Below are 15917 nucleotides of genomic sequence, written 5' to 3'. Positions count from 1 at the left end.
CTTAAGAAATTAGAAAAATAAAGATAAGTTAAACACAAAATTAGCAGAAAGATGGAAATAAAGATCAGAGCAGAAAAAAATGAAATAGAGACCAGAAAAACAATAGAAACAATCCATGAAAATAAGAGATCTTTTTAAAATGATAAAATTGACAAACCTTTAGCAAGATTAAGAAAAAAGAGAAGACACAATTAATAAAATCAGAAATTAAAGAGGAGACATTATAACTGATTGTACAGAAATACAAAGGTTCATAACACTATTATAAACAATTATACACCAACATATACACCAATAAATGAATAAATTTCTAGAATTTTACAACTTACCAAGACTGAACTATGAAAAGTAGAAAATATGAACAGACTAATAATGAGTAATCCGCAATCAAAAACCTCCCACAAAGAAAAGCCCAGGATCAGTTGGTTTCTGATGAACTCATTGGTGAATTCTACAAATATTTAAAGAAGAATTAATGCCAATCTTTCTCAATCTCTTTCAAAAAGTTGAAGAGGAGCAAATACTCCCAACTAATTTTATAAGACCAGTATTTCCTTGATACTGAAGTCAGATAAGGAGACTACAAGAAAAAAAAACAATTACAGGCCAATATCCCTGATGAATATAAATGCAAAAATTCTCAATAAAATATAAGCAAACTAAATTTAAAAGCACATTGAAAGGTTGATGAACCATAATCTAGTGGGATTCATTCCTAGGATGTAAGGATGTTTCACATATGCAAATGAATAAATGTGATATATCATCTTAATAGGACTAATGATAAAAATCATATGATCATTTCAATAGATGCAAAAAAACCACACTTGACAAAAATGCTTCACAATAAAAAATGCTCAACAAATTGAGTGAAGAAGGAACAAACTACAACATAATAAAGGCCATACATGCCAAGCTGACAGTTAATATCATATTCAATTGTGAAAAGCAAAAAATTTTCCCTCTAAGATCAGGAAGAAGACAAGAATGCCCATTTTTATTCAGCGTAGTATTAGAAATCCTAGGCAGAAGAATTAGGCAAGAAAAAGAAATAAAAGGCATCTAAATGGAAAAAGAAGAGGTAAAATTGTCATTACTTGCAGATGACGTGATATCATATATGGAAAAACCTAAAGACTATACCACAATACTTATAAATGAATGAATGCACAAATAAATGAATGCAGTAAAGTTGGAGGATACAAAATCAAAATCCAAAAATCTGCTGCATTTCTATACACTAACAAGGAAAAATCTGAAAAAGAAATAAAGAATACAGTTCCATTCACAATAACATCAAAAACTAAAAATATTCAGAAATAAATTTATCTAAGGAGGAGAAATCTCTGTATACTGAAATCTATAAGACTTTGATGAAAGAAATTGAACATGACACCAACAAATAGAAAGATAATCCATGTCAAGGAATCAATAGAATTAATATTATTATAATGTCCTTACTACACAAAGGCGTCTAGAGATGTACTGAATTGCTTATCAAAATTCCAAAGGCATTTTCCACAGAAATATTAAAAACTATCCTAAAACTGGTATGGAACCAAAAAGGACTTCAGATAACCAAAGCAATTCTGAGAAAGAACAAAGATGAAGGCATTACACTTCCTGATTTCAAACTGCATACTAAACTCTCCTAGTGTTAAGTGCCTGACACTGAGCTTTTTTTTTATTATAATTTAAATGACTGACATTAAGCTTTTGACTGCTAAGACATCCATTTCAAAGACATCTATCTTGAATAAACACACTGTCAGCTACACAACCAGATAAAGAGCCAGGCTGCCCCATCCATGAATTTCCTTTTTAGAAAGTCCTGGGTGGCCTAGAAAACTGACTGCTTGTTTTTTGTTTTCTGCATTTTAATTACAGCTCTTATGTCTTAAATTCGCCAATCAAGAGTGAACCCTTGAAACACCCTTTGACTCCAATAGAGCGAGAACCCCAGGACTATGTTCTCTGTCTCTTTCTCTCTCTCTCTCCTAACTTCATTGGGTGTCCCCAAGTGTGCTCTGTATCCTCCAGGACTTGTGAGAAATAAGCCTCATGTTTTCAAAGTTCCCTGGTGGTTGTTGCTGAAGTATATTTTGCAATTATAATTAGAACCCAAGGACTGGACCAGCCACAACACTAGTTCTAGTCAGGGAAATATCTGTGGGGGTTCTCCATGAGAAAGTATTATGGGCCCAGGTGAGTACACCAGGCATTTCTATCTGTTGGCATCACTGTCAAGAGGCTGAGACTGAAACAAACAGCTTTAGTAATCAAAGAAATATAGTACTGTGCAAAAAATGGACACATAGACTAATGGAATAGATTCAGGAGCCCAGAAATAATCTTTACATATATGGTCACCTCATATTTGACAAGGGAGCTCAAATACTCAATGGGAAAATGCTAGTCTCAATAAATTGTGTTGGGAAAACGGAATTAAGCACATGTAGAATAAAATTAGACTCCAACACTCCAAAAATTAACTCAAAATGGATTAAAGACTTAATCATAGGATCTGGAACTATGAAGAAGATGTAGGGACATAGAATCTTGATACTGGTCTTCACAGAAAACTTTTTTGGATACGACAACAAAAGCACAAATGATAAAAGCAAAAATTAATTATTAGGACTGCATCAAACTAAATTAGTGGAACTACATCTTTTGCACAGCAAAAGATACAATCAGCAAGTGAAAAAGCAACCTACAGAATGGGAGAAAATGTTTGCAAATCATGTATCTAATAAGGGATTAATATTCAAAGTGTATAAAGAACTTCTACAAGTCAATAACAACAAAAACAACAACAAAATACTCTGATTTAAAGAATTGGCAGAGGAACTAATTAGACATTTTCCCAAAAAAGACATATAAATCATCAACAGGTAATGAAAGGTTGCTTGACTTCAGTCATATGAGGGAAATGCAAATCAAAACCACAATGAGTTATTACCTACTACTTGTTAGAATGGCTAAAATCAAGAAGATGAGGTGACAACTGTTGGTGAGGATGTGGAGGAAAGGAAACCTTCGTGCATTGTTGGAGGGAATGCACCTTGGGGCAGACACAATGGAGATTCCTCAAAAAATTAAAAATAGAACTGCCATGTGATCCAGCAATCCTACTTCTGTGTATGTATTTAAAGGAAATGAAAACAAGCTCTCCAAAAGATATCTGCACCTTCTATGTTCATTGCAGCAATTTTTATAATAATGAAGATATGGAAACAACCTAAGTGTTCTTCAACAGATGACTATATCAAGAACACTTGTTATATATGTAAAATGGAGTATTATGCAGTAATGAGAAAAAAAGAAATCCTGCCATTAATAATGGGAGATAGACTCACCTGTAGAATTTGAAATACTGAGTCAATTGGTATCCAACGTTTTCCATCTATCTATAAACAAGTGATGCCTTTGTTAACTAGTGTTAAAGATTTTTTTTTAGGGCTAAAACGATGACTCTCATATAGATATCAAATGAATATATATTAAAGAATTTACACTTATTCAATGAAACAACTCAGCCAGTGTTAAAATTGGTTTAAAAGGAAAGTAAAAAGGTACAAATATATTTGGAATAAAGGAATTGAGTTTCAAATAGAGATGAAATGGCTTTCTCCATAGTGGGGCAAGTGGAGGGAGGGTGAGGAAATCATTGGAAACATTACTGGACAAGACAGAATAAGAATCTTTTTCAATATCGAAACAATTGTAAAATAGCCCAAAGAAAGTGAATGGTTAGAATCTGACAATGCAGAAGGATGTGCTGTATATAGACGTGAACTTTCCATTTAAGCACAATTTTTACTGTGAAGAACTTAAAACTTTGACTGAAGTTTCCTCTCCCCTAGGAGATTGTTCCACATGCTATGCAAGGACTCAGATAGCGAGGTCTCTTAGCTAGTCTGAATCTATTGCATTCCCAAGTTTTGGATAATGAGTAGTAGAAATTCGACTTTCGAGAGGCAAAGATACCAATCCTAACTCCAAAATTTTATCTGGTGTATTCAAGATAGTACATGTTTAAAAAGAGAGAGCTGGCATGTTTACCTTTCAGTTTAACATCAAAGAATGACTATAATTCCCTTATTTTCAAGCTCTTAGACTGTTAAGTAGTATTGATAGAAGCTTCAGTTGAAGTTCAGTTTATGTACAGTTGTTAATGGTGTGACTAAATTCTGAGGGTCATTGGTAGAGAAAGCTATGGAGCTTTGAGATGAAGGGGGTTAAATGACTCCTAGAGCTGGCACCATATGGGACATACTTTTTGCCATGGGTCCTTTAAAGTAGGTGCTAAAAGGGTCTGAGTTGATGCCCTCTGGTGAGATGGTATGTGAAAGAAAAGATTATGTGAAAATCGTGAATTAAGGATACTAGACCTGAATCCTTAAGGACACTGGTGAAATGTAGGCATGAACCCTGCAGATCAGGAGGTAAAAGCACTGAAGTGGTCATGAGTGGTCTGAGGTACTAGAAAGAATTAGGATTAGATGAGCCTTTGAGGAATGAAGGGAAGATGAATGAGTTTTTCTTGTGAATTTGAGGGGAATTTAGGACCATGACATAAATGACATAGTAAGAATGATCTGTAATTTAGCCTTTGGGGGAACTGGGTCCTTGGATTTCTGGGAGTCTGTTTTGGAGGAATGAGGCCTTTGATGTGCAAGAGCCATGAGAGGGGTTCTGCATCCGTCTACCTGTAGGACATTAGTGAGGCCTGGTTTACATGACCCAGGATAAGAGATGGACTTGAGTTCTATCTTGGTCTTTGAGGAGCACAAGGCTTTTGGTAAGTTGAGTTTAATTTCATTCAACTTAATAACTTTGTCATGTTTCCAAAGCACAATTCCATTTTCAGAGTTAAGGATTTGTCATCATCAAGGACATATAAGTAGAGTACATTTTGAGCATTACTACGATAAGGGCATAGCTTTACAAGGTGACTCCTTTTAAGTGGCTAAAAATCATATATATGGTTTGCAAAATACTTTTAATACTTTATATCTTTTTATGCTTTATCATTTCTTTATACATAGTATGCTGCATTCTACTTATGATGTTCTGCAGTAAAAATTAGATTAATACATCATTTTAAGATTTATTTGTCATAAAATCCTCTTTGGTTAAAGGATACCTTTGTATAAGTAGCACCTATCTTATTTTAATGCAGTATTAAAAGGTATTGTAACTAAAAGAAAACCCTTTCTCAAACCCCTCTTATTGTTTTAAAACAAAGCTTTAAACATAAGCCATTGACCTGCTCTTGTAAAAATCGCCTTGGGGAATCAGGCTACCTGATTCATAGAATTGACTATAATAGCTTCTCCAATGCCATTGTATCCTGTCAGGCAAATTCTTCTTCAGGGACTTCTCTGAATGCACATGACAGATTCAATTGTTTAAATACGTGCTTAGTGAATTTCTCAGATGCTTTTGTTGGATCGAGATTGTGCGTACCCTGACATTAAATCCTGTGTAATATGTTATCAATCTCCTACAAGGATTTATCATGAAGTTACATGGCATTCGGGCTATTCTTGGTCTTCTGTGACAGTGGGTTCCCAAATTGGGGCATTGAGTAACAGTGCTTTACATAGTGCATTTGAAGATTCATCCTGTCTAAGTAGAATAATGTCTTTTGCTCTTTTTCAATTCAATTCAATTCAATATACTAAATTTCTTTTTCTTTAACAAAAAGTCCTAAAGTGTTCGTTCAGTGGCTCAGTGACGCCATCAAAGACCTGATGTTTTTCTCTTCTTTTGATCTACTGTTATTAACTGATGGCATAGCTCTAAGCATCACAGCCTTGTATAAATATTCCAAGCAGTAAGGAAGCAACAGAGGTATAATGTTTTGTCCTTATGAAGCTTTGCCATTTTATTCAGTAATGGAGGTCTCCTACAATCCACCCTGTCATCCCCTTGCCCTGACTTTCTCTTAGACCTCATTGGTCAGAACGGGAACAAACACCTATCCTTAGACCATTGGCTGGTATAGACTAATCCTAGAGCAGAGGAGGGGCCAAATCCAGGGCTCTATTAGTAGGGAAGAGATGGGAAAGGTGATGACATTTTTTGGGTAGGCAATAGACAATATGCGCTGTGCAACCGGCATAGGTATGTGAGGAGTTGTCAAGGGCAAAACTAAGCTTAGGTAAGATTTGTTGTTAAAGAGTATTGGTGTGAACACTGTAGAGGGATAATTTTTAGAGGCAATGAGTAGAATTAGGGTAAGCTTGGGGTTATAAGGGCAAAATAATAAGTATCTCTATTAGGCTGTGGTGGTCAAAATCAAGAAAAAGGAAGTAATCTGATCTTTTGAAGGAAGAAATAACACCTCATGAGGAAATCAATAAGAGGATTAAAAAAGGTGCCAAAGGAGTAAAAGATGTCCCAAAGTTCTTATCCAATTGTCTAGAAGACAAGTGCTGTCACTAACAGCCTGTGGTAGTTGAGATGGGGAGCTGATTTGGGGGAAAGGAATGGATCCAGGCTTAACACTCAATTCAACACAACCTCATTTATTGAGGACTTACCATGTGAAAGCAGTGTGTCAGACAAATTTTCAGGATATTAAAAAAAGGGGGCACCTGGGTGGCTCAGTGGGTTAAAGCCTCTGCTTTCGGCTCAGGTCATGATCCTAGGGTCCTGGGATTGAGCCCTGCATCGGGCTCTCTGCTCAGCAGGGAGCCTGCTTCTTCCTCCCTCTCTGCCTACTTGTGATCTCTGTCTGTCAAGCAAATAAATAAATAAAATATTTTTTTTAAAAAAAAGGGTGAATGTGTATGATTTTTTTCATTCGAGAAGAGATTGAGCAATCAATGAATGATGTTTAAGAAAAATTTTAGCTTGTGATCGTGTACTAAGGTGGACAGGTTTTGGGGGGCAATCTGTGGCTATGTGGTCTCTTAGTATAGTGAGATTTTAGGGGATCTGCAAAGGACTTCAGAAAAAAACAAAACAAAAATTTCTATTATTAAGGACATACTCTTTGGTGATATGTATCCTTTTATGCCAGTTTAGAATGAAAATACTCTATAGAGGGGAGTCTATAGAAATCTGAAATAACTAACAACTTGGTGAAATGGGGAGTCAGGGAAGGAGAGCAAAAATTGGGAAGAGCCTGAATAGGAGGTTATGAGGATTTTCCATCGATGCTGAGGGCAGCCCCATATTCAGACCCATCATGCCCTCTGCTATCTCATTTATGTGCTTCAACTGTCTAAATTCAGCAAATTCACCAAATAATTTCCAGCTTTCCACTATATGATAGTGACCCAACTCAGGGAGAAAGAAAGTCCTTGGACAATTTAATGGAAAAGAAGTCTTGATGAGGACAGGTACTTTTTAAGACAGAGAAAATAACAAAAATAAAAACACAAAAACCCTGACATTGTAATCGGATTTAGCTAAATGAGACTGGAACCTCAGGAGAAAACCAAAGACCAGCCTGGGATAAAAACAGAAATCACATTTTTTTTTTTATTGGTGTGATAAATTTAGTAAACAAGCTCTCTGCATCATTGTGAGGTAAATCTACACTAAAAGAAATCTGTTTTGATTTTAGACATTTTTTAGAAGGTTATTTTAATTTAATTAATGAGAAATCATAGGTTAATTGCCTCCAGCTTTAATGTGAGGGTATTATGCATGCAGGCATATTTTATTTATATCTCGACTGTTTGATGTACACAATCAATTCAAAAAGGGATAATGAAGAGGTGTTCTGTCCTGTGTGGAATAATAATTAGGGACTATAGTATGGAATATTTTTTATTAATTGTGCAGCTCAGTAAACATGTTTGACATAATACTGAGAAATACTTTTGTCAAATTTTACTAATATTTTTTCTTTGCTCTTTCTTTTTGCTTTTTCTAGCTTTTCCCTCCCCCCAGAATCTTTTCATACTGACACCATTTTCCTAAGCTAGGAGCCCCCCCAAAAGCCCTAACAGTTTGATTTAGAGACTTAGGACCACCTGCTAAGTTAGTTGCATTTTGAAATTCAGGAAATCATATTGGACATCTGGCTGCTGTTTCAACAAGGTTCATCGAAGTTGTTAGGGAAATGGAAATTGGATTTTTTTTCATAGATAAGTAGACTACCTCAGTCTATAATGCAAAATAAATAACATTAGTGAAATCTGTATGGTCTTTTGATTATTGTGTAATTTGCTAGGCAATTTACATATGATCCCTGGTTCTTTAGACAATGTATTTTCTTTACTAAGGATTTGGAGGTGTTATCACAGGTCCATTCCTGCCCCTCCCCCCAACCCCCCCATGAAACACAACCATGGATGGCTCTTTGTCCAAACTACAAACTATGTCTTCAGAATTGTTAATGAAGCTATTTTATAACTCTTCTGCCATGCTTGGAGCTCCAGCCAATTTAACAGAACATTTCCCTCTATTTTAGGAAGTGATTTTAAACTCTTGAATGTTCTCTCAACCTCCTGGTGCACATTTATTGATAAATTTGTATTTCTACCTTTTTTGTGGGCAATAAACCTGTCTGAAAGTTTTTAGAAGGTTTTTTCTTAAAAATCTGTACAGCCAGAAACAATTTTCAGGGGGCTTGGGATATGTAGCCAAAAATGTGCATGTCTTGGCTCCTCTTGTTGCTTTGGCCCTTGCTTCTTCTGACAGCCATTTTTTTACTTTTTTACCAACCCCCAACTCCATCACGTTACTCGAGTCTTTTCCTGTAGCTGATTTTTCATCTCCAAGCTTTCCATAAGGGCATCTCAGTGGGTATACTATACGTTGGTTAAGCCAATTGCTTCTAGTTGCCACAGGATGATGAACTTCTGCTGAGTCACCAATGTCCAGGAATGATTCTTTGGCCTCAAATAAGTCATACAGGTGAGATTTATAGAGAACCATATTGTTCTAAGAATCAAATGTGAAATTTACAGCCCTGCCTCCTAATGTCCAGTTCAAATAGATTGGAGGTGAAAGTGACTATAGTAATAACATTCAAATGTTGTCACCATCTGGTGCCTGTTTGGTGGCCTGTGTTATATGAACAGGTGGTCCTTGTGTATCTTTGAGTGGCCAGCTGTCCACATCACAAAAGCCACTGTCACATTTGGTGTTAATTGGCATCTTGGTTGTAATGATCTGTGGAGAGGCCAAAGTTTGAATAGACCTTAGTATATTATTTCTCTTTGTCTTAAGAGCTCTGGGTCAAGGCTGACAAGCATGTCTCCCTGTCTTCTTTTCCTTATTTCTTATATGAAAGTCCAAAAACATTCTAGATAAAGCATCATCATTCAATTTATTGAACACCAAATATACATATCGTTATGCTAGTCATTCTTAGCTGAGGTAAGAGATCCACCAAGGAATCTTCAAAGAAACTTCCTGGAATTTAGAAAACATCAGTTATTTGTTTTGACTGTCCTGGAGATGATTTGTATATCTCCAACTTCAAAAATTAGGATTTTTAGAAATAAAAGTAGTCTTTCCTTTAGAAGCTTAATTTGAGGGTAGGGGAGCAAGTCTACAGGTAGTGGCTACAGGTAGAGGCTACCAGAAGAACAAGATGGAAAAGAGTCTCATGCTCTACAATGAACCATATATAATTACTGTTATTTTGACCTACACAACTGGCAGTTACATATGGCTTAACCTAGTACTTCTGCTTTACAGTTTTCAGGTTTTAAGGAAATCTCTTTCCTTAAGTGAAATATTCCTGTATCATACATTTTTGGCCACAGGATTAGTGTTTAAAATAAACATGCCCAGACTGAGTTGAGTGATGTTTTTGGCATTGCCGTAAGGTTGGTCATAAGATAGTATTAACACATCCTCCAAAATGATAATGCCTTCTGAGTTCAACTTACTTGCAAAGAATAAAGAATTTTACTTGCATGAATTTTAGTTAGAACGGCAGACTCTATTCAAAGTCAAACACAGCCAAATGTTGACATTTAGAGTCAACTTTCAAAAGCAAGCATTAATCTTTTTATCTTATTCCCATCATACAGAGAGAAAGAAAACATACCCAAGAAGTTAAATAATGTTCCAGATGCAGCAGAAAATTTTCTGTTTCACAGTCAACAAATTGGCTTGAAATGTTTGCATCAAAATAACCCATAGGTAACTGTATAATCCTATCTCTGTTCATTTGGCCTTCCATGGGTGCTCTAATCCTATTTCTCTTTTTTTCAGAGGTCTCTAAATGCCACCTATTTCTTTGTGCCACACAATGTAGCTCTTGATTAACTGTTTTGAATACGTTTTTTCATATTTACATTTCTTATGTCTCTATGTTACCAGATACTTAAAGTGAGATATTGGTATTTTAATTATTATGACTCCTTCAAGAACCTAGCACTGGGCCAGGTAAATAGGAGGAAACTACAAATACTAAACATTTATTAAATATTCGTTGAGCAAAAGTACAAGATAGGACAGTAAGCTTGATAAACAAATTATCAGATTTTAAAAAAGGAAGTGAATAAAATAAGCCATTTGTGCATTTAAAGTCTCCAAGATACCGATCTCTGTATCAAAGGTTAGAATTTGGTGTAAATTGAACTTTCATAAGAGAAGTAAAAGTTATGGACTGTCCATCTTTTATGCCTTCCACTAAGAATTTTATAGTTCTGAATCAGCACTAACTGTATTAACAAATTATGTATGCTGAATTAGTCACATTACTCAAGTCATTCTTTTTCCTCTGCAGAATATTTGTCACACAGATATTTAAATGGAATCGGAGCTGTACATAACCATGACATAATACTTTGTCAAAAAGAGAAAAAAAGTTAATCAGTTTGGTGAGTAATCACAGACCTTCTTGTCTACCCTGTCTTAAGGCTCACTAGAAGTAGACTCTGAAAGAATAGGTCATTATTAAGGAAACAGAATCAGAGCATCTTAGTAAAATATAGTAAAATCTTAGTCATTAGTCCATGTATGATATTTTAACTCCTTTGACAATTAAGCATTCTTTGTTATAAAGAAGAAGTTCTATTTAGTGTCTGTCAAATTGTTCTTGAAAGAAAAATAAAGTACAATATTTCAGTATGAAGCAGAGTGAATCATAACTGGCATGAATTAAAAAACTAAATTAAAATCAACTTCCAAATTGCCGTATTTGATTCATCAGCTTAGGGAACTTCTTGAAAAGGTGGATTGCTATTCTGGAGGCAAGCAAAAGAGGAGTGTAGAATATGGTATTTTGACTTTTGTTATTAGTTCTTTTCATCTAGGTTCCCTTGTTGAGCTGAAGTGTGTCTTATTATGGTTGCTGCAAGGATATGTTGGCCAAGAGCTTCCTTCAAGTCAAAGGACCACTAAGGTGGCAGGGATACAACCCAGGCCAGCAGAGAAGGGAAGATTAGGAAGATAATTGTGTTAGGAAGCCCAGGCTGCCATACAAATGGCAGCAGAAAATGGAATGCTCTGGGAAGGAAAAGGCACTAGAAGAATATGACTTGATATTATGAGGAAAAATAAATACATTAGGGAAAAATCTTGAGTTCTTTAAAGTTTGAAAAAGCTAAATAATGGGAAAAAAAAAAAGAAACCAGTTAGGACCTATAAGAAAACTAAAAAGCTATTTAAGAAATAAAAGAATAATATTATACTATTTGAGTAGGGTTTTATAATAGTTTTGTAATAGTTTTGTGGTCATACTTACATACACTGCCTTAGATTTTTAGCATGCAGGATAAGCCTCTTAGGCCAAAATATGGCCTATATGTTTGTGATTGAAAACAGAATGTAAATGTTATCACCTTGGCAGCTGACAATGTTTGAAAGGACAAAAGTGGAGAGATAAAGGGAAGGGAAAGGACGGGGATGTTCTCATAATACAGAGTGATGAGTCAAGAGACACCTAGTAGTTGATAGGATGAGAAATAAGTAAGAAACATTATTTACAGTTATGAAAAGCCTAAAAAAGGTGGTAAAACGATTTTAAGTGGATGGCAGATGAAGATAGGGGGTGACGGTGAGCTAGATCTTTTCCATTACAGCAGAGAGTGAAATAGGTGTATAAACACACCATTTGTCAGCATGAGCATAATCATGGGAAAATATAAAAAATGATTTCTCTGTGGATCCCTCTTAGATGGATAGATAGTGAATCAGGGTTTTTTTTTTTTTTAATGTCTTACTACATGAAGTGATTTTAAAATTATGTTTATGTATAATTTTTATAAGTATTTTTTTAAAAAAGCTATCAGAAGAATGGAGAGCTCTCATTTGCTGATGATACAACCATTTCACATTTATTTGCCTCTATGTATAGATTTAAGCTATTCCAAGCTGGTCAGAATGAGTTCAGCACCATGTCTTTCCTGGAAAAGCTTTCTGTGTATTTAGAACTGCATAAATTCTCTTTTATTTCCATTCAACCTCAAGAGGTCATCAGTTTTAGGAGGGGAATTAAAAAAATTATTTAATAATAAATAATGTATTTATCTGATTCAAATGCAAAGGGCACAAAAGGAAATATAATGAAGTCTGAGCACTATTGAACTGATGATCATTATTTATGCTCTGCATCTACTCAATGTTAAAATTCTTATTTTCCAGAGGCATCCAGAATTATTATATGCACATAGGAGCTAATATACATGCATAAATACACATGGAAATTTCTGAAAATCTGCTGGATTACAAGTTTTTGGATAGTTGGAGTTTATAATCCATTAAACTTATAAAAGGGGAAAAAAACCCAGTATGTTCCCAGGCAGTCAGAAACTCCCAATTTATTCCTTCAGTTGTTATATAGTAAATCACCAGAGGCATCTACACAATAAAATACCAAGAACCTAAATAACGCGTAACGATCACATTAATGACCATATTTCTGTGCAATATGCAGTCATAACATTTATTCAAAATGTGATCCATGGGGCACCTGGGTGGCTCAGTGGGTTAAGCCACTGCCTTCGGCTCAGGTCATGGTCTCAGGATCCTGGGATCGAGTCCCGCATCAGGCTCTCTGCTCAGCAGGGAGCCTGCTTCCCTCTCTCTCTCTCTCTCTCTCTCTGCCTGCCTCTCTACTTGTGATCTCTCTCTGTCAAATAAATAAATAAAATCTTTAAAAAAAAATATGATCCATGAACTCGCAGCATCAGCATCATCTGAGAGTGTGTTAAAAATGCCCAATCTCATACCCAAACCCAAAACTAGTCAATCAGAATCTGACTTTTGCCAAGATACCCTCTCTCAATTAGCTTTATCTTTCAAACTTTCTTCTTATGTATGGGCATTTCCCTACCTCAGGCTCACCTATTTTCTTCTTCTCTAATTTTAGGAGATATATTTACTTATGGTATGGAGAAGATGATGATAACAACGCAGAGCTTGGTTGGACAACATCAGCAGAGGCTCAGTTTTATCTAGAGAACACCTGAGACATGATAGATGCTCTGGTCTTGCCTGGAATCAGGCACCATGTTTATTCATGCTTTCATATGGATTCATTACAGGGAGTATTGGATAAAAATTTTTGGCAGTCATTATAGTGACTCTTATGAAACTGAGAGATCAGATAGAAAAAAAAATCAGCACTCCTGCCCTAGGCTTAAAAAAAAGTCAAATAGCACAATAATATACAGACTGTGTTGTACTTTCATTTGTTTCCTTAGACATCAATAGATGTCAGTACTGAAAGAAACTTCCTAGGTCTTATTTTATGGCCGTCAGGCATTCCACTGAGCAGGTAAGTCCTAATTTAATAAAACAGATCCCTTTTGATAGACATTTGGATTATTTTAAAATATTTTGCTGTAACAAACAATGTACGCATGAATGTCTGTCTATAGAGAAGAAGAGAGTGGTTAGGTCAAATGACATGACCGCTTGCAATTTTGATAGCATTGGCAGTCTGTCCTCCACAGATATGTAATTTACACTCTACATAAGTGAACAAGGTAGTTCGTGACACCTTGTTCAATAAGAATGTGCTATCAAACCAGAATTTTTCCAGTCTGAACTGTGAAAAGACAGTTCAGTATAGTTTTAATTTATGGTTTTGTTATGAAAAATAAAAATATGGTCATATGTTTTATTTATGAACCATTTACTATTCTTGTCCTATAAACTATCTATTCTAATCTTTTGCTTATTTTTCTATTGGGTTGTTGGCCTTTCTCTTAAAAATTTGTTGGAATACTTTACATTAGGGATTAGATTTTTAAATGTCATATAAATTAACTTCTTCCCCCAATTTGTTATCCTTTGACTCTTCTTATGGTTGGTCTATCTATCTATCTACCTATCATCTATCATTACCTATCATCTATCTCAATAGCTTTTATAATAATGTTTAAATATTTTATATCACTGAATTAATCTCTTCCTAGATTATAACTATTTCAATTCTAAGATAGTAAAAGAATTTTCACATAATTTATTTCTTGTTCATTTGTGGTTATATTTATTTACTTTTTAGTTTGTGATCCATTTGACTTCACCCTGTTTCAGTATGGGGGATACCGATTCAACTTACTTTTTTCCCCTCAGAGTTTCTCAATTATCCAAATTCTATTTATTGAATGATACATTTTTACACAAAGAACTCCCAGAAGCCACACTCAGATATTAGTATTAATATTATTTAGTGTATTTTGGTGAGGCACCAAAAGAAAGTCCCAGGCCATTTGGATATGAAGCCATATTTGTAAATCATAACAAGGAGGCTCAGTCTGCAAGTGAAGGTGAGATAATTTTTTTTTCTTAATGAATGGGATTCAAATGATTTGTTGGAAGCCTACCCTTTATTTGGAGAAAGCAGCTATTCCCCAGAAGAGGCTCAGTAATATATTTGCTGATTGGTTCTTATTGATAAGACACAATACCAGCAAATTTATATAGTGACTACTTATCCCTCAGATGATTCTTTGAGCTTTCTATGGGTGATAGGAGTAGTATAAGTGTTTTCTGAATTAGGACCAGTTGCTGCATAGATGGAGTAGCAGATTTGGGAATGTTCACAAGAATGTTCACAAGACTCAATAACATGTAGGTAGTTTTCCCAACAACCTGATAGCACTAACATTATCCTTGGACACTTATTCCTTGGACTAGGTAGCACAGTTGACTCACATTGATGGAAAGTAGGAGTTTATATACTTGTTTTCTAGCATAACTCCTAGCTGAGTATTATCACGATCAGTTAACAATAGGCTACTTGTCAACATGTATCTCAACATGCATGGAAAGTGTTAAAAAATATTGATGTTTAGACCCCATCTTTGGTTAAACCACTCAAACTCAGCACCTCTGATTTTAAGTCCAGAGCTTCTCCTCTTCCTCTATATCATAAGATGCTTCAGCAGAATGTGACAGAAGAAAACGTGGGCATGAGGAAGTGAGAAACAAAGGTTGGATCATTGGGCACCAACATAGTTCTAGAGACTCATGGGGCTCTACGAGATGGCAGAAGGGTGCAAAATGGGGCAGGGAGAGAATGCTGAAGATAAACCTCATATTTCAGCATTTCCCTCCTCTATTTAGAAGGGCAGGTAGGACACTGCTACTTTGTATGTGATGGCGAAAATTGTTCCTTACTGGGGGACAAAGTGTAGAACAAGTGTCTGACTTTTCAGAGAAAATTGCTGATGTTCTCTATACTTTGTTTTTCAAATGGTGTGTTTCCTCAAGGGGTGACCATTCCCCATATATAGCCCTATAAATACCCAGAGGCTTTTTAATGCCACAGTTCTGAGGACTTGTTTGGGTTTTCTATAGGACCTGATGATGCCTCTCATTTTCTTGCAGAAAAATAAGGAAATCTTGCTAATTCATAATTCACAGCCTGGAATATTTGCTAAGATTTTGGATGCTATAAACAAGGGCTTATCTTGGCTTTCCAGATTATATTTATAAGGAAGTCTCTAAAACATTTTGCAAACAGTACTTGGGCTTAAGAAACA

At 35.4% G+C, this 15917-nt stretch overlaps 1 long non-coding RNA gene across 1 annotated transcript in view; it reads left to right on the top strand.

The window, feature by feature from the left end:
- Positions 1 to 13394, top strand: part of LOC125099004 (uncharacterized) — a 47307-nt gene extending 33913 nt beyond the window's left edge. The window contains exons 2-3 of the long non-coding RNA XR_007127002.1: positions 10709 to 10802; positions 13295 to 13394. This is a non-coding gene — a long non-coding RNA (uncharacterized LOC125099004). The remainder of the gene's footprint in view (positions 1 to 10708; positions 10803 to 13294) is intronic.
- Positions 13395 to 15917: the final 2523 nt, after the last annotated feature.

The sequence above is a fragment of the Lutra lutra genome, chromosome 4 (assembly GCF_902655055.1).
Source record: "Lutra lutra chromosome 4, mLutLut1.2, whole genome shotgun sequence".
Lineage (NCBI taxonomy): Eukaryota > Metazoa > Chordata > Mammalia > Carnivora > Mustelidae > Lutra > Lutra lutra.
This window is presented reverse-complemented; position numbering and strand designations above follow the sequence as displayed.